Consider the following 20645-nt stretch of genomic DNA (forward strand, 5'->3'; position numbering starts at 1 on the left):
CATCATTTGATGAAACCTCACAGGGAGCCTCCAACACAGGTGTGCACATAGCCTAACACAGAGATCATGTCTCCACCAGAACCTGAACATGTAAATATCACAGGAACGAGACCATTTTGCGTGATACTAAATCCTGTATGATCAAGTACATCTGCTGACATCCTATAATTGGTTTAGTATAAATTCTTCTTCCAACCACATATAAAGGCTGCAGTTGAGCCTGCAGGTATGACGCCAATCCATTTTCAAGTCAATGATGTTTACTTTGGCCAGAGGTTACAATCTGCAATATCTTGGATCAGTTCTTAAAATGCCCACCTCTTCTGTGTCTTGGAAACCATGCTGTTAGTAACTACAACATAATGCCATCATGTGTTCCTCTCAATATTAGTGGAATCATAAAGGTGAGCATATATAAAACAAGTATGGAGACGCCTAAAGGGGTTATCTGGGCAAATACTATTGATGAGCTCTCCTCAAGATAGGTCATCCAGGGTTGATTGCTGGGGACCCGCCATTCGTGATCCGCGACAATGAGCTGATTGTCCAGTCCGCTGTCAATGCAAAGGGGCTGGATGTTGTCATCAAGGTCGGAGCTGGAAGTGTCATAAAGGGCTTCACTCCCATTAAAATCAATGATAGCACCCCGAATCTTTAGAGATGAGCGGCGAGATACTCGGCTAAGGCACTACTCGCTCGAGTAATGTGCCTTAGCGAGTATACTCGCTCATCTCTACTCCTATCATGCAGTTGGTCTATACAGATGTATCCTTCCTTACTTTTCCTCTTGGCTTGAGATATCCCAAAATAAAGGACAAATGATGAGCATCTTTGAAAAAATAATGATTTTGCATTACTCAACTCTCCTGACAGAGTACCGCAATTTCTTGGGGGATTTGATCACCTTGCCTATCATCTCTGGAACCAATATGATAGATAAGGGAAATATACCTATAGAGCGTGCAGGGATAGTAGCTGCTCCTGAGAGGGTCCAAATGCCCCTCTGCCCACATAAGAAGACACCAGAATGGTACATGGTAGGTGAAGAGCTCCGTTACCGATTTTGCATTGGAACATCAAATGATGCCTCTAGTCAGGAGCAATTACCAAGGTGTATGACTGATGTACCTACAGACTTCATTATGCATACATATGTTAAATAGACACGCAATTAGACTTTATATGTTGGTGTAACTGTATTAGCAAAAGTAGTTGACTATGTTTTTGATGTAAGGAGAGTCAGGAACAATAAATATATACACTATTGAATTCAATGGACAATAGGAGCACAGATGCAAATGTTTGCGCCATACATATGTTCAGCAGCACGCTTCAAGCATATGACCTGAACCCAGTCTTTTAAAAAAGCCATATCCTATATGAGACTACCCTTTTAGGAGTCATGGATCAGAACTAAAGGTACTCATAAACAATATACTAATTTTGATGAAAATGGACAATTTCGACTAAAATAATCGTTAGTCGGGTAAAATGTAACAATTAGCAATCATTTCAGCTAACCGATGACAGACGGTGGCGACAACCAATGTAGACTAAAATGTGTATGGCTGCATCTACAAAACTGTGGTTCACCAGACGATCGCTTGCTCAATGGTTGTTCACTCATCAATCTACTTCTATCTAATGTGCAGGCCAGCTTTACATTCAGGCAAAGGAAGCAAGCATAACCGTTTACAAGGACAATCCGATTCCAGCTGGCACCACAAAATCTGACGCATACCTGAAGCCAGGCAGGATTGTGAGATGACTCAAATACATGAGTCAATTATTTATGATTAAACAATTGAAGGAAACCAGGTGTTACTGGCAAATTATTACTAAATATTTGAATAAAATATCTGAAAGGTTGTCCTATGAATCATTAACACACCAAAAGTCTTAAAAAGCTGTTAATTGCTACTTTAGGGTGCCTGCCCACTAGCCATATCTTTTCTTGCGATGATTATGAAACCAATAATTTTCAATGCTTTCATACTCATTTGCGTTTTTTTTCGCAGCGCACAGAAATAATCTGCAACATCACTCATTGTTTTCAATGGGGCCGGTGGCAGCAGCACTAGCCGCATTGAAAACATAGGGAATACATCGCGGACTTCTGCCACAGCTTTGACAGCTATGGTAGAGGCTTCCTTCATCCCCACTGTGGCAGAAGTCTGTGATGCTATCCCATTTCTTTCAATGGGGCTGGCACTGCTGCAGCCCCATTGAAAGCAGTGGGTTGCAGGCAACCTCCGCAGCAATTATTTTCGGAGAAGGGCTTGAAATATAAGCCCTTCCCTGAAAATCATGGCTAGCTGTAAAAAAAAAAATATATATATATATACACTCACCTAGAAGAGCCGTCCGTCTCTTCTCTCCTGCCTCCTGTCTTCTGTGTTCTGGAGGCCGGGGATTGAAAAATCCCCGTCTCTAAAAAGCGCCGGTCTCATTGGCTGAGCGCTCAGCTAGTCACAGGCAGCCCTCAGCCATTGAATGACAGCTGAGGGTTGCCTGTGATTGGTCACAGTGTTCACCCAATCACAGTCAGCCCTCAGCCATTCATCAATGACACCGGCGCTTTCTGGGGGCAGGGATTTTTCAATCCCCGGCCTCCAAAACACAGAAGACAACTGCCGGGGCAGGAGAGAAGAGCTGGGCGGCTCTTCTAGGTGAGTATATATATATATATATATATATATTTACTTTTTTTTACAGCCAGCCATGATTTGATGGTCCCTGTGGTGATGAAGGAATCCTCTGCCATAGCTGTCACAGCTGTGGCAGAAGTCTGCAATGTACTCCCTATGTTTTCAACAGGGCTGCCGCCAGTCCCATTGACAACAATGAGCGATATTGCAGCGTTTTCTCTGCGCTGCGAGGCACTCTATCTTGCATTGCTAGAGAAAAAACCACTAGTGGGTAGGCACTCTTAATGTAATTTCTTGCATTAAAAAGGAAAATATTTTTTCAGAATTTTTTGTTTTTATGTGCTAGGTGCTGCTGTTAATTGGTGCTACTTGGGGCAGCATACGTCTCTTTCTCCCCTGGCAGGTGACAGCAAAGTCTTTTGTTAAGGTGAACATATACATTAGACTGAAGTTGATGAAAATGGATGATTTAAACCAAAATGATCACTTGTTGGGTGAAATCTAAGAATGGATGACAGACTGTAATTCTCTGGAAAGAAGTTGGCCGTATCTAAAATTTTCAGTCCATAGTCAAACAAAAGATCTCCTGCGTAAGAAAGATCTTTCTTCTACGGATAATCCTTCTTTGCAAGAATATTCCCAGAAAGATCTTTCATCCATTGCCAGTGTCATTGACCCTATATGGCCAGTTTGAAGAGCTATAGTGGCCCATGTGGACTAAAATGTGTATGACTACATCTGCAAAATAGTCGTTTACTAGGTGATTGTTTGTTCAACACTTGTTCGCCCATCAACCTATTTCTCTCTAATGTGTATGATCACCTTTACATGTGGAAGGAGTAAAAGTGAAAACTCTCTCATCCAACTATCGGAGGAAAATTTAAAACGTGGTTGACTTCCTTTCAAAAGTTGACGTTTGTGTAATCGGTTGGCTAAAAACCTTGGTTCATTGTTTAGTGATGAACATTCGTTAAGGTTGAAATAATTAATTTTCACCATTAGTCTAAAGTGTATGGACACCTTTTAAAAGGATTTAGGTGAGGAAACAAGCAATGCCTCTGCCTTAAATGGGTTTACCAGTCAATTACTAGTAATGACCTATCCTCACAATCAGTAGATCAGCTGATCGCCTGGCCCACTGTCAGTGCAGCGTGGAGTGACATCAGCATCAGGATTAGAGGTGGAAGTATTGTAGAGAGAAGATTTCTATTACACTACCACCTCTGACCCTGGTGGTGGAGCCAGGAGTGCCGGAAGTGTAGTAGAAGCTATCAAGGACTGGGTGCGGGCAGAAGGCAATCCCTAGTCCTACCTGCAACCCCTGTCCCTACCTACTTGCCCCCCTGGGCTAACCCCCAGGGCGACAACTGGGCGACAGACCCTACACTAAGACTACGAACACAGAGGAGACTCAGACGGTCCGAGTCAGCAACAGAAGGGTACGCGGTACAAAAGGGTCAAGCAAGGCGAAGTCCGTTTCAAGCAATAGTAGATACTGGTAGACAGGCAAATTCCAAAAGCCGCGAGTGCAGCTGAGAACAACCTAACATTGGCAAGGACAGGAACACACAGAGAAGTTTAAATGCTGTCAGAGCTCCCGCCCCAGCAGCTGATTTGAGCAGGGAGTCTGACAGCAGCAGAGTACTCACAGCGGCGCTGAGGAGCTCACCCCCGATCTGCAGGACAGGCGGAGACACGTGCCTGATTGCTATGGTGCCGAAGACGCAGGGCGTCACCCGCCCCATCCCTAGCAACCCGGCTCCGAGGAGGAACGTGGTGGCCGGGGGAGGTAACCAGGACCAGGGCTTCCCTGCACCACACAGCAGCAGCCTGGGTGACAGGACTGGCGGTGCGGGCATGGAGGCCCCACGAGCCACTGGTCCTGATAGAAGCATTGAGCTCCCAATTGATTACATCAACTATGGATGGCCTATCCTAAGGATAGGTCATCATCAGTATTTGCCTAGAAAAAAACCCTTAAATTTCCTTATCTGTCTACCTACCCTTGCTGGCATGAAGCCCCTATTGAGACATCTTCCGTCTGTTGCCTTTTTTAAAAATATACCGGTAATCTTTGTTCAATTAATGTAAATATACTCACATAACAATGTAATTGGTCTCTCAAGTAAAGGTCAAATATAAGATTTAATTTGCCAATACAAATTACAAAAGGAAGAGAATTTATTTGGTTTTTTTAATTAAAAACATTTAAGGGCGGTAACATTGTTCTGTGGGTCTACTTGACAGTATTTATTCACTTTTTTATTAGGTTAAGCCCCATTTACACGGAACGACTGTTGGGCAAATGCTGCCTGTAAATCATCCCCGCATGTACTCGCTCCCGTGATGTTGCACAGGAGCGAGTATCGTTGACTCGCAGCGGGGCAGCTGGAGGAGATTTCTCTCCTCGCTCTCCCCCGCCCCTCTCCATTCACGTAACATAGCAGCCTTTCAGTGCTGCTATTTACACTGAGCGATCATTGTTCAGATCATCGCTCATCGTTTATGCTGCATAAAATCCAGAACGATGATCGTTCAGTGTGAACAGCAGCCGTTCAGTACTGAACAGCCACTGTGTTAAGTGAATGGAGAGGGGTAGGGGAGAGCGAGGAGAGAAATCTCCTCCAGCTGTCCTGGCCCCCTGCTGAGCGAGCCAGCGATACTCACTCCTGTGTAACAGTGCGGGAGCAAGTACACACAGGGACGAGAGTCGGGAATTATTTGCCAGCGTTTTAAACAGCAGACTTGATCTAAACTACATTGGAGTAAAATGTGCCAAACCTGATAAAAAAAAACTGTCACATCGCACAGCTAGTTATAGGGGTCATAGCGCTCGCAATTGCAACTGGGTCCCTAAGCAAGAGGGACCAAAACCCCCCATCACCACCACAATGACTGTCGCTGACCTGGTTTTCTTCCTCCAGGAATCCATCGTCTTTTTTGTGCACAAAATTATGAAGCGCGCAGACACTTCACTACGTCTTCAGCAAAGTCCACAGAGACATTGATGATAACATAGAAAGTGAGCAATTTTGTCGTCAGAATGCCAGACACACTTTCCACAATATGTCTGGCCCTTGACAAACAGTAATTAAATACCATTTTTCCACTGACAAATAGTGCTGGAAATAAGGCCTTAATACAATCTTTGCAAAAAAAAATCAAGCACCTAGAAGAAGTTGTCTGTCATTTTGCTGCAAGACTCAGCATGCAGTTACATCTCAGGCAGATATACAAATGCTTAGAGTTGGGATGTGACTAGATGAACAGTTTTATCACCTGAGACCCTAAAAGTGCTTCCACCCTTGGCTTATTAAAAGGCTCTCAGAGGCTCCTTGTGTGTAGTGACCTCATTTTCCACTTTTGTAGAGCTTGTTGACCACTAGACATGCCTCTACGGTACAATTGAAGAGACTTTGCTCAGTTAACAGAGTTTGAGAGAGGGTGTATTAATGAATTGCCCGCCACATTGGCCATTCTGACCAGACTGTTAGGAAGTGTTGGGACCAGTGAATGGGTAAGGGCATGCACACACGGTGACCGGGCTCAGGATGCCCTCTACAGACAACCAATAGAGAGAATCCTTAGATTGTCTGACAAGCACAAGCAGCTACAACTGTTTCATTGTCCATCATCCAGAGACAGGTTGCACTAAAATTACCAATCCCAGTGTCTGGAACCATTTCCAGGCACTTTGCAAAAGGACATTTGTTCTCACGGCGCCCATTACGTGTACCACCGTTGATATAAGTAAGTGATTACAATATTAGAGTTAAAAGGGAATTTACTGCGGAAAACTGAACACTTGAAGGGAGGCTCTAGTACCCTGTTGGGCTGCCTGTAGCTTGGATGCAAGATATGGTACAGGTGATTATGAAGGCATACAGGTTCCATATGGTATCTTGTGGCATATCGGTCCATATTTGCTATAATTGAGCCTCTACATTGAACAAGCTTGTAGGCTATCAAAGTTTGTGTCCCAGATGGTCCCATGCATGTTCTGTTGGTGATAAATCTAGTGACTGAGCAGGCCATGGACGTGTGGCAATGTTGTGGAGACATTCCTGTGACACCCTTGTTGTGTACTGCCGATCATTACTCTGCTGGAAAATGCCTCTTGGAAGCTGCCATAAGAGTAACATATGTGGCTTCAGAATGTCCTAAACATATCACTGAGCTGTTATTGTCCCATGTACCACTACTAGAGATGGCCGACTGTCATTGAGGTTGGACAGACATCTGTCTGGGATTATTTAATGAATCTTGGATTGAGATGGTGGTTAGACCCGATGACCTTAGAGGTGCCTTCCAACTCTATCATTCTATGATTCTATGATATGATACATCACATCAGCAGTGGGGACAGTTTGCTGCTCCACAGCAAAGGCAGGATGGAGGCCCTCAGCCCTATTTCTCCAGACATGCACATAGATTTTGTCAGTTACCGAAGTAAATCTGGATTCGTCGCTGAAGACAACCCGGTTCCACTCTGTAGCAGTCCATTTTTGTTGTTCATGACATTACTGCAAACAGAGCTTAGGGTGGGTGGCTGTCAAAGGCAGTACACTTAATAGGCGCCATGAGACCAAATGCTCTTTAGCCAGGTGCCTGAAAATGGTTCCGACAGACATAGGGGCCTGTGATGATGGTGCCACCCCTCTCTGGATGGCGGATAACAAAAAAGTTGGAACTGCTAGTGCTTGTCAGATGGTCCTTTCTACCGGAGGTCTGTCGAGGGTGCCCAGAGCCTGGTCGCCTTGTGTGCATTCCCTCATGTATCCACTGGTCCTAATAACTCCTAACAGCTTGGACCGAAAGACGCACACAGTTGGCAAATCATCAATACGACCATCCAGCTTCTTATAGTCTAATAATGCTCCCACTCTAAAACTCTGCTAACTGAACAAAATCTCTGATTGCATGGTAGAGGCATCTAGTGGTCAACATGCTCTACACAAGTGGAGAAAGAGGTCCACTACACACATGTAGACTCTGAGAGCCTTTTTATAGGCCAAGAGTGGAACCGCTTTTAGGGCCTCAGGTGACAAGACTGGTCATCTAATAACGTCACAACTCTGATCATTTGCATATCTGCCTGAGATGGAACTGCATGCCGGGTTTTGCAACAAAACAACAACTCCTTCCAAGTGTTTGATTTTATTTTTTACAAAAAGTGTACTTTGGGAATATATGTGTCTTCTCTGTCTTGGCAGTGCTGCTATGGTATAAATAGCTTTGGTTAGCAGACTCAACTTAAACTTTCCATGAACTTACAACATGACCCATTACAAGGGCTACAAATATGTTACTGGCATTTCTCGATAAACGGCTTTCCTAGTAAGTTGAGATTTCACACATACCTATGATATAAGACTAAAGTTATGATACAGTGGATACAACAACTGTAACTAGTCTGCCACACCATGTTTGTTTGACTAGTCTATAAACATAACCATCTAAGCCCACCAAATTTCTCAGCTTTTAGGTGTGGAATAATAATAGTCTTTAAGATAACTTACGAAAAGCTTGATTCCTGACAAGTTTGTAGCAGAAAACCCAAATGGACAGACGTTAAAGGGGATGTGTAATCTAATTAATTATTCTTAAATATTTTTGGTGATTTTTTATAAATTTTCAATGTCATTATCTCAATATGGAAAAAATCCTAAAATGTTGCAGTTTTCATAGTGATCACTAAGCCTAATAATAGTCTGACACTTCCTGTTCTGTAGAGAAAACTTTTCAGTAGTCATCTCATTATCATCACAGGCAGGATTACAATGAAAGGTAACACCTATGTATAGATAGTATAGGATCTATCTGTAACTATCCTGGCTAGATGCTGAACAGGAGAACCCAGCTTCACTTTTAGGGTGACTACCCACTACAGTTTTTTTTCACAGCGATTTCACGGTAAATTGCGATTTTGCGCGATCGCGATTTTAACATTACAAGTCCCATAGACCCCTGCAGAAAAAAAAAACGCTGCGAATTTTGTAGTGAAAAAAAAAACTGTAGTGGGTAGTCACCTTTAGCAGCCAACTTTCCTTGGGAGCTAAAAGTGCCCCTAAGTACTCGGATACCCCTAAGAATTACAGAAGAGCTGAATAGCACAACAATTGTACGTTGCAAGTATAAAGTATGTATCAACACAGTGAAAACACAAATGTAACTGCCATCAGATGACAGGAGCTGAGGGTGATACTAATGAGATGATGAGGATGAATATAATTAAACAGTTTCCACTGTAGTCAGCAGCACACAATTCACATTAGCCTGAATGGCTGGGGCTCAAAACATGCATGCCAAACCAACAGGAAGCCAGAGCCAATGCTTCCAAAATAGCAATTCCATAAATAATCCAGAGAGGTGGCAGCATAAGTGGTGCACAAATGTAATATCCTTTTTATTCCTCCATTGAACAACGCAACGTTTGACAAAGACCACACAGGTCGAAAAATTGCGTTGTTCATTGGAGGAACACAAAGGACATTACATTTTTGCACCACTTATGCTCCTACCTCTCTGGATTATCTATTAAATATAATTAAACAGAGTTTTTCTTTGCACCAGACCCCACTGTCCATAAACAGCTCTAAGTTATTCCTGTGAGTGAGCCTGTCTAAAACACTAAACATGAGAGCAAGAGGGCACTAGGACTCAGACAGGTGGCTAAAGAAGCAAATGCTAGAATAACACAGGGCAGACAAACAAACAAGAAAGGATTAGACAAACCACAACTAGGAAACAGACTGGACTAGCAAACTAAGAAGTAAGATAAACTGATTGGACAAACTAGGCAAGACAAGACTAGACAATAGACTAGAAGTAGGTAACTTGTTACAAGGCTGAGCAGTGTGGCAGCTGATCCCTTCCAACAGGTCAGCTATGGGAGCAGTTGCATAGCAGGGAATAGCGATGCAGCAGGATTTCTCTTGCTGATCGTAACACCATAATTCACAATAGGTGATTGTGATGATATATCAGATTTTGGACCTACAGTTGTTAGGCCGTCAGCCATTTTGTCCTAAGTACCTTGCCTTATATTCAGCAATCCATTTGCTATCCACTAGTTAATCCCTGAATAGGTGGAAAGGAGCGACAGGTTTAGCAGCTTTTTCCCCAGCCTGTCAATATGTGCATCTAGGAAAAGCCTTGTCTCACCTGCCTGGACAAGAGCTGTGCTGTGATGTAAATAACCCCCCATTCTCTTTCTTCCACCTGTATGTGTTGGGCACTATTAGCATGAGGATGCTGACCCTGCAGGTGTTAATTAAGTTCAGGAAAACCCTTCTTGTATTAATTTCCTCTTCCAGACTAGACGGGGCCGAAAGAATCCATATTGGGGAAATCTTTAATAAGAACATTTGGTCGTGTGAAGGTCCCAGCCGCATATGATTTAGATTTTCAAAATCGTGTGTCCCAGACGGACAAAACGCATCCACTCGCGGTGCGCTAAGTGCTCAGGAACCCTTTCAGATTACGTAACTCCATCACTGGTTGGGATTGCGCCTGTCCGTTTGGTACTCACACGTAGCTAAAATTATAAACCGAAATATGGCGGGCATATCCTCACGATCGGAGGCTCTCCCGCCGAGATATGACCAAACATAAATAAATATGATTCCTCAGAGCTCCTGCAAGACCAACCCTCCATTCTCTGTATGACCTCAGAAGGGGCGGAGAGGAGGTGTGTACTAGGGACCCTTTAAAATGTGGGCCCCTCAGGTCCCATTTTGTCGATCCACGGAGCTATACTGCTGTATATGGACTTCCCTATGTTCTGGCTCTCCGCCGCCCAGACCCCTTTGGGCCGTGTATCCCAAGATCTGGTAACTTTCTTTTAATTTCTCCTGTTTTATTTTAAATCTGCTGAGCGTGTATTCATACTGTATTCCTTATTCTCCCATGTAACAACCTTTTTTCTGTGTGTACCTTTGTACATTCTGTATATATTGCACTGCTAGACCTTTTTCTAGAATAAAACTACAATTTATCAGTTCGAGCCTTGTCCGTTTTAACAACGAACCATAATACTCCGAAGATTGTGTTAATAATTTATAGATTGGGTCCAATGCCCGTGACCATTGGTGGCAGCACTGGAATCTTTAAAACGTTCGTGCCAGAATTAAGCAATTAATCCTCGTACGAAAAAAGCTAGCGGACTCTTGGCGAAGATTGCCGCAAAACTTTTACAAGGCTTGACTCAGTGCTAATATATAACTTTTTTGTTTGGGAGTAAGGTTATACTGTGTGTACCCTCAGACAGTCCCCCCCCCCCCCCCTCTTGTTTTCTATTCTATCTTTTATTTGGCAAGCCAACACCTGCGGGTATGGCAACCAGGAGGGCCGCTCAGTTAAAGGGGCAGGCAACCAAGGTGCTCCAGGAAGACGAGGTCCAGCACCAACCTAACGTGAACCCCGAGCTCGGGATGGATGACTCTGCAGGAGAACAGCCTATGGGTCAAGGTCGAGGAGATGCAGGCAGTGCAGGCCTGCAGGTGGACTCTGACTTGGACTTGTCAATGCAGAGGGCCCTGCGACATTTGGGCACAGAGGATCCTGCCCTACGACTACAGCTTCTCATTGAGATGAACAAGACTGCCGCTGCAGCTGCAGAAAGTCGTGCAGCGCGTGAGCATCAGGTGCGGATGGCTGAGATCCAGGCGCAGAACTCAGCACCGCCGACATGTGAGACCGAGCGACACCCAGAGAAACACTTCCCTGTCCTAGCCCCGGACGGGGACCTGGACATTTTCTTGAGTGGATTTGAGAAGAAGTGTCGCCGGTACCAACTACCTCCTGAACAATGGGCAGAGTACTTAATCCCAAAACTTACGGGCAAGGCCCTGGAGGTATTTGTAGCTCTCCCCGACGATCAGGATAATGACTATAAGACAATCAAGGCCGCCCTGACCCGCAAATACAACATCACTCCCGAGGCGTACCGGCAGAAGTTCCGTGCCCTGCATCGTGAACCAACAGATGCCTACCGCAACCTGGCAAATGGCCTGCGTACTGCCTTCCAACAATGGACCCGAGGGCTATCCATTACCACCTACGACGACCTGTCTGACCTGATACAGAGGGAACAGTTTCTCAAGGTCTGCCCGGAAGAGGTGCAACAGTTTGTCAAGGACCGTGATCCCAAGGATTTGGACCAAGCAGCCAAGATTGCCGACAATTATGTCGCCAACCGGAAGCCGGACCTGCGGAAGTCTCGCGGAGCCAGCTGGAGAGGGGGTAAGCAGAACAGTCACTCTGAAAAACCCCACCCCCATGTTCCTAACTCATCAGGGGGGTCTGCCCCCTCTCCCTCCTCCAGGCCTCCGGTTGACCCCCGTAGATGTTTTTCCTGCGGTAACCTTGGCCATGTCAGTATCCACTGCCCTGACAAGAGAAGGGGGGCTGCTTCCAAAAGGGCCCCCACGACTACTCCAGCTGTGTTTTTCGCAGGCGGGCATCCTGGGAAAAGCAGCAAGCCCCTGCAATCAGTCACTGTAGGTGAGAACGTGACACTGGGTTTGCTGGACATGGGTGCTGAGGTGACCATCATCCGCCCTGAACTGGTGTCCCCCTCGGACATAATCCCCGGAAAGACTATGACTGTGATGGGAATTGGGGACACTCACCCTACTTTTCCAATGGCACGGGTGTATCTTGATTGGGGTGCGGGGAGGGGAATAAAGGAAGTTGGGGTGTCAAAGAACATCCCTGTCAATGGTTTATTGGGGACGGACCTTGGGGAAGTGACGGCTCAGTACGTGCCACGAGACCCCTCAAGCTCTAGCCTCCCTTGCAATGATACTGTGGATAATGCTGATGCCATAACACATAAACTTGTGGGGACCAGTGATGCGCCAGTCGGGTGTAGCAACGTCATTTCTGACACAGTATGCACCCCCCTCGAGCTCACTGGGATGTTACCATGCAATGTTGATATGAATGCATATATCTGTAATGCGGCGGGAATCAGTGATGTCACACTCCCTTGTGATGTCACTGAGGACCCCCCAATACCTGTAACAATGAGTGCCAACTCTAGAGAAGCATGTGATGCCATTGTGGGTACCGTCCCTGCGAGGCCTGTGGTTCCCACCTCCGGGTGCAGTACCACAGGTAGTAGCAGGATCGAGATCCACCCTGGTACAGAGGTGTGCCAGTCAGGAAGGACAGGGGGTGTCACCCCCCAGGACCCGGCTGGCATATTTGCTGTCACCCGTAGTCAGAGCGCCCGGAACGCAGGGACTCCACTGCCTTCCGGACTCTCGGCCTCCCCGTTCAGCAGGACAGAAGACAGCCCCATGCCGGCCCCAGAGGGGCCCACTAGGGCAACAACAGCAGCGTCACTTCTGGCTATACCAAGCCAGGAGTTCCAGGCTGCTCTGCGTGACGACTCCACCCTGGGGGCATTGAGGGACCTTGCCGAGAAACTCCCCTGCGAGTCGGACACAGAGAGGGTCTTTTGGGACCAAGGGAGATTGTACAGGGAGACCCTCCCGCGCAACTCCCAGCAGGAGTGGCTGAGAGAAAAGCAACTTATCGTGCCCTACCAGTTTAGGGCAGAGTTGCTGCGTATTGCCCACGAAATACCACTGGCTGGACACCTAGGGGTTGGTAAGACAAAAGCACGGCTAGCCCACCTTTACTACTGGCCAAAGATGGGTACTGACGTAGCCAACTACTGTCGGTCATGTGAGACATGTCAGAGGGTAGGGAAGTCGGGGCCTAGCCCCAAGGCACCCTTAGTCCCTCTGCCAGTCATCGACGAGCCTTTCCAGAGGGTCGCTGTGGATCTGATTGGGCCCCTGGCCCTTCCCAGCAGCTCTGGGAAACGCTTCATCCTGACTGTGGTTGACTACGCCACCCGATACCCTGAGGCCATGGCCTTGTCCTCCATACGGGCCGAGAAGGTGGCCGACGCCTTAATAGCAATATTTTCACGTGTAGGATTTCCCCGGGAGATGCTTACGGATCAGGGGCCCCAGTTCATGTCTAGCCTCATGCGGTGCCTCTGTACGAGGATGCAGGTGCAACATCTAGTAGCCAGCCCTTACCACCCTCAGACTAATGGTCTGTGTGAGCGGTTCAATGGCACCTTGAAACAGATGTTGAAGATGTTGGTCGAATCACACGGACGCGACTGGGAGCGTTACCTCCCACACCTGCTATTCGCCTACAGAGAGGTACCTCAGGCCTCAACGGGTTTCTCACCCTTTGAGCTCCTGTATGGGAGGCGGGTACGGGGACCCCTGAATCTAGTAAGAGAAGCCTGGGAAGGAGAAGTACCCACCTCTAGTGTGTCCATTGTCGACTATGTCATGCGCTGCGCGACAAGATGCAGGCATTGACGCAGCTCGTGCGTGAGAATATGGAGCAGGCCCAAGCAAATCAGAAGCAATGGTATGATCGGAATGCCAGAGAAAGAGAATACCAGGTGGGTCAGAAGGTGTGGGTCCTAGTCCCACTGACCCAAAACAAGCTTCAAGCTGCTTGGGAAGGCCCATATATCGTGCACCAGCGGCTCAACCCTGTGAACTACGTGGTCACAATCGACCACGCCCGCAGGAAGCAGAGAGTCTTCCACGTCAACATGATGAAAGCTCATCATGAACGGGAGGCCTGCGTCCTACCAGTATGCAGTGTACCTGAAGATGGCGAACCAGAGATCTTGATATATCTGCTGGCCACGGCCCAGGCCGGTGGATCCATTGAAGATGCGACGTTCAATCCGCAGCTGTCGAGGGACCAGCAGTCCCAACTGCGGAAGGCCCTGTCCCCTTTCCTACCCACCTTCACAGGGAAACCAGGGAGGACCCAGTTGGCAGTCCACCATGTGGACACTGGGAACCACTCCCCTGTGCGGCAGTCCGCCTACCGGGTATCCCTAGAAGTGCAGGCGGATATGAAGCGGGAGATTGATGAGATGCTATACCTGGGCGTCATTCAGAAGTCCCAGAGCGCATGGGCCTCCCCTGTAGTCCTGGTGCCCAAAAAGGACCGGACTACACTGTTCTGTGTGGACTACAGGAGGTTGAATGCGATCACAGTGTCCGACGCTTATCTGATGCCTCGCATCGATGAGCTGTTGGACAAACTGGCGAGTGCCCAGTACCTCACCATCATGGATTTGAGCCGTGGCTATTGGCAGATACCCATGACCCGGGAGGCACAAGAGAGGTCGGCTTTTATCACGCCATTCGGACTCTACGAGTCCCGGGTAATGCCCTTTGGCATGAAAAATGCTCCGGCTACCTTCCAGCGCTTGGTGGATCAGCTGCTTGAAGGACATGGGGAGTATGCCGTTGCCTACTTAGACGACATTGCCGTCTACAGCCCTACTTGGGAGGAACACCTGTTGCACCTGTCGCAGGTGCTCAGGCAGATCCAGGCAGCGGGTCTCACCATCAAGCCTGGAAAGTGCCAGATCGGCATGCAAGAGGTGCAGTACCTAGGGCACCGTGTAGGCGGGGGAAGCCTGAAGCCAGAGCCTGGGAAGGTAGACACCATCCGAGCTTGGCCCAGCCCCAAAACCAAGAAGCAGGTAATGTCCTTCTTGGGTACCGCCGGGTACTACCGCAAGTTTGTACCCAACTACAGTGCCCTGGCCAAGCCCCTCACTGACCTAACGAAGAAAAATCTACCTCAGGTGGTGAACTGGACCTCAGAATGTGAGCAATCGTTTGCAGCCCTAAAGACTGCTCTGTCCAGCTCTCCGGTCCTGCAGGCCCCAGACTTCACCCGGAGGTTTGTGGTGCAAACTGATGCCAGTGCTTATGGTCTTGGTGCTGTCCTCAGCCAAGTCAATGCTCAGGGAGAAGAACACCCTGTGCTTTACCTCAGCCGTAAGCTCCTGCCTAGAGAGGTGGCGTACGCCACGGTCGAGAAGGAATGCTTAGCCATCGTCTGGGCCCTCCAGAAGTTACAACCATATCTGTACGGGCGTAACTTCACGGTAATCACGGATCACAATCCGCTCAGCTGGTTGAACCGTGTGGCCGGAGAAAATGGCAAGCTCCTCCGCTGGAGTCCTATGATTTCACTATCCAGCACAAAAAGGGAAGTGAACATGGCAACGCAGACGGACTATCCCGTCGAGATGAGGTGACAGAGATGGGCTCTGGAAGTGATCCGTAAAGATCAACTACCGTGGCCCCTCTAAAAAGGGGAGGTGTGATGATATATCAGATTTTGGACCTACAGTTGTTAGGCCGTCAGCCATTTTGTCCTAAGTACCTTGCCTTATATTCAGCAATCCATTTGCTATCCACTAGTTAATCCCTGAATAGGTGGAAAGGAGCGACAGGTTTAGCAGCTTTTTCCCCAGCCTGTCAATATGTGCATCTAGGAAAAGCCTTGTCTCACCTGCCTGAACAAGAGCTGTGCTGTGATGTAAATAACCCCCCATTCTCTTTCTTCCACCTGTATGTGTTGGGCACTATTAGCATGAGGATGCTGACCCTGCAGGTGTTAATTAAGTTCAGGAAAACCCTTCTTGTATTAATTTCCTCTTCCAGACTAGACGGGGCCGAAAGAATCTATATTGGGGAAATCTTTAATAAGAACATTTGGTCGTGTGAAGGTCCCAGCCGCATATGATTTAGATTTTCAAAATCGTGTGTCCCAGACGGACAAAACGCATCCACTCGCGGTGCGCTAAGTGCTCAGGAACCCTTTCAGATTACGTAACTCCATCACTGGTTGGGATTGCGCCTGTCCGTTTGGTACTCACACGTAGCTAAAATTATAAACCGAAATATGGCGGGCATATCCTCACGATCGGAGGCTCTCCCGCCGAGATATGACCAAACATAAATAAATATGATTCCTCAGAGCTCCTACAAGACCAACCCTCCATTCTCTGTATGACCTCAGAAGGGGCGGAGAGGAGGTGTGTACTAGGGACCCTTTAAAATGTGGGCCCCTCAGGTCCCATTTTGTCGATCCACGGAGCTATACTGCTGTATATGGACTTCCCTATGTTCTGGTTCTCCGCCGCCCAGACCCCTTTGGGCCGTGTATCCCAAGATCTGGTAACTTTCTTTTAATTTCTCCTGTTTTATTTTAAATCTGCTGAGCGTGTATTCATACTGTATTCCTTATTCTCCCATGTAACAACCTTTTTTCTGTGTGTACCTTTGTACATTCTGTATACATTGCACTGCTAGACCTTTTTCTAGAATAAAACTACAATTTATCAGTTCGAGCCTTGTCCGTTTTAACAACGAACCATAATACTCTGAAGATTGTGTTAATAATTTATAGATTGGGTCTAAAGATGAGCGAACACCAAAATGTTCGGGTTCGCGTTATTCGAAACGAACTTCCCGCGATGTTCGGGTGTTCGTTTCGAATAACGAACCCCATTGAAGTCAATGGGCGACCGGAACATTTTTGTATTTCGCCGATGCTCGCTAAGGTTTTCATGTGTGAAAATCTTGGCAATTCAAGAAAATGATGGGAACGACACAGCAAGTTCTCCTCTGCCACAGCTGTAACAGCTGTGGAAGAGAAGAACGATGTTAGCCCATTGAATTCAATGGAGCCGTCAATACAGCCGACTCCACTGAATGCAATGGGCTGCGGGCGATCGCGGGATGAATTGTCGGAAAGGGGTTAAATATATAAGCCCTTTCCTGCAATTCATCCAGAAATGTGTAAAAATAAAAAATATATATATACTCACCTGGTGCCGGCAGACGGAGTTCATGAATGGGTGTGAGTGAGGGCTGGCCTCTGATTGGTCAGGCTGTGACCATTCAGAGGCATCTTATTCAGCAGGCGGGGATTTTAAATCCCCGGCTGCTGAATACTACTCACAGCTGTTCAGAGCAGTTCAGGAGAACTGCAGCCTGCCGCGCTGAACTCCATCTGCCGGCACCAGGTGAGTATATATATATTTTTTATTTTTACACATTTCTGGATGAATTGCAGGAAAGGGCTTATATATTTAACCCCTTTCCGACAATTCATCCCGCGATCGCCGGCAGCCCATTGCATTCAGTGGAGTCGGCTGTATTGCCGGTTCCATTGAATTCAATGGGCAAACATCGTTCTTCTCTGTCACAGCTGTTACAGCTGTGGCAGAGAAGAAGGATTTGTCTTCTATATGTTCTCAATGGGGTTGGCGCTGCTGCCGCCGGCCCCATTGAGCGCATATAGAAAAGATTTCTCAGGGAAGAAAGTTAAAGTAACCCGAACATCCGAAGATCGTGTGGTGTTCGTTACGAATAACGAACATCCCGAACACCCTAATATTCGCCCGAGCATCAAGCTCGGACGAGTACGTTCGCTCATCTCTAATTGGGTCCAATGCCCGTGAACATTGCTGGTGGCAGCTGTGTATGGGTATTGTAGAGCTCTGGAGTGCATTGGAACGGATCAGGCGGTGATTTGGGCTTTCGTTCCACATGCATGCAGGTACAAAGCTAGGTACAAATCAGCCTGTATTCTAACGACTCCACGCTTACAATACCGCTAGAGTGATTGAGGACTGAGGTGGGATCGATAGGTATCGTCCCCCTCTCCCTCTCCTGTGTCCGGTACGTGACAGTGATAGTTACAGCTCACCACTTCCCCTTTCTTGCACAAGGACCTCTGCACAGGTAACAAACCATGCCTGCAACACTCTCCCATATAAGTCAATGGGTAGGTCCTGTTCATTGTGTGAATGCCCTATGAGACCACTGTAAAGTTTATCCCTAAATGCTGCTAACTGCAGCTTAGCAAGATGTAATTTCTCATTAAATTTCCCCTAGTACTCCCTTTTCTCAAGGATAGTGTTTTAGACAGAGTCATCTATAAGGACAATTTAGTGCTGTTTTGGGACCATGAGGTCCAGTGTCAGGGGACATTGATCATGAGAGATTAGGGAAAGCCAGTATTAGGGTCAGTACATAATGTACCCGCTCAGCTAATTGGATGGGTTGCTGAGCAGCTGACCTCGGACAATAAACTATTGATGGCCTATCCTGCGGATAAGTCATCAATAGTATTTGTGCCTGGAATACCCCTTTAATAACTACAAGTATGTCTTCCAATAAAGGGGCTTGCATCAACAGAAACCATCAGTGCTCTGTCTGCAATTGCTGATTCCTCCCATGTATAATATTTGGATGCAATTTCCCTTTAAACTTTCACCTAATCACCACTGAAAAATTCCTAATGAATCAGATGCAAAACTGCGTGTTAAATATGTAAAAATGTTATGAAATATTCAACATCTTCTCCGAAACAATAAACAGGGTCATGGAGGTTTTTAAAGTGTGCCTCCCTCTGTAAACATTTTACCAGAGAGCAGCAGTATAAGGCTCTGCTCACACCACTGTTCGGAGGTTCTGTCCAGGGATTCCATCATATATGCTGGAAAAATAGTGCAGCATGTACAGCCAGGGGCATAGCTAAAGGCTCATGGGTCCGGGTGCAAAAGTTTATCTTGGTGGCCCCCAACTTCTCTTATCTTGCAGCTCCTGGACCCCAATGCAAAACCTATAACAGGGCCCCAACTATAATGCTTTATTCATAGTACTGGGCTCCCTATATGGAGAAGAGAGGTCTTATGGGCCTCCTAAGGCTCCTGAGCCTGGGTGCAACCGCATCTCCTGCATCCCCTATAGTTACGCCAATGTGTACAACTATTATTTTCAGCAGAATGACAGATACATGGTGGCAACCTCACGAAACCCATTATAGTCAATGGGTTCCACCAGGTGTCACCAATGTTTGTTTCTCCAAAAGGTTAAAGGTGTTGTCTAGACTGGATAACCCACTTTCAGAATGTAACCAACCTGGCAATCAGCTTTTATTACTGGTGGATAACGAGTGCCATTATGTAATACATGGCCACAATGAGTACTTGAAGGTGGGATCAACTCTTTGGAGCTGCTCACACCTCTGGCTGAGGACAAAAACACACAGGCACATTAGTGCATGAATCGGGGTCTTTTTTTAAATTTGGACTATTCAAACTTTGCACTGTTGGGAAGTTAGGTCCTGCCCTATCTTTCTCACACAAAGGACAACTACGTGCAAGAAAGATAGGGCAAGCCCTATCTTTTCTTGTACATAGTATTAATGCGCAAGAATCTTGATAGCGACGTTGGTCAAGTTTCGGACAGGTATGTAGCCCTGATTTTCACAGCCGCATAACGGTACAAAAACACGCCCATCTTTTAAAGCCTTAATAAAAAAGAATACTGAATAGGGATTGTCTTAACAGGATCTTGACATCCGGCTTCCATCACATGAATAAGAGCTGTATTCAGATGAAATATGATAGTAATGGCAATAGACAGCTGAGTTTCGAGCTTTTATTGACTAAGATCTGCGGTATAGAGGATCAATGCAGGATTGCCAACCTGATTTTTTTTTTATGGACAACTTCTATAAAAATCACAGATAACCAATATTTTTTACAGACACATTGGAGGTACAAACGGTTGTAACTTATATGTCATAGCCTTATATGGTATGAACATCTTTGCAGACATTTTTGTTAATACTTCAATGGATAAGAAAATTAAAAAATTCCCAAAAGTCTTGATTAAGAATAGCATAAAATCATGTTATGTCTGCAGCTCCTATGCAGAACTATGTGTGTCCATGCTTACAGACTACTAACAAACCCTGTGTAGTCTGATCCTGCACTCATACTGTACTCCCTTCCATCTGCCTTCTGCTTCTTTTTTTAGCACTGCATGACTTAAATTTGCATCATTATAATATGAGTGCCACTTGTTGTTTTACTGCAGTTGATAGATTAATTTATCAAGAAACTATAAAATCTGCAAAGACTTCCCTGCATTTGGCCATTACGTCTATGGGAGAATACTTCAGTAATAAGGAGTCATAAGGCTGTATTCAAACATTGCGGTTGCGACGCGTTTTTTATTGTGATATTCCGAAATAGCAAAAAGCTGCTGGCCTTTGCTGTGATTTCAAAAAACCATGATAGAAAATGCATCATGGATGTGCTACAGCTGCAATGTGTGAAATCAG

The sequence above is a fragment of the Eleutherodactylus coqui genome, chromosome 1 (genome assembly GCF_035609145.1).
Source record: "Eleutherodactylus coqui strain aEleCoq1 chromosome 1, aEleCoq1.hap1, whole genome shotgun sequence".
Taxonomy (NCBI): Eukaryota; Metazoa; Chordata; class Amphibia; order Anura; family Eleutherodactylidae; genus Eleutherodactylus; species Eleutherodactylus coqui.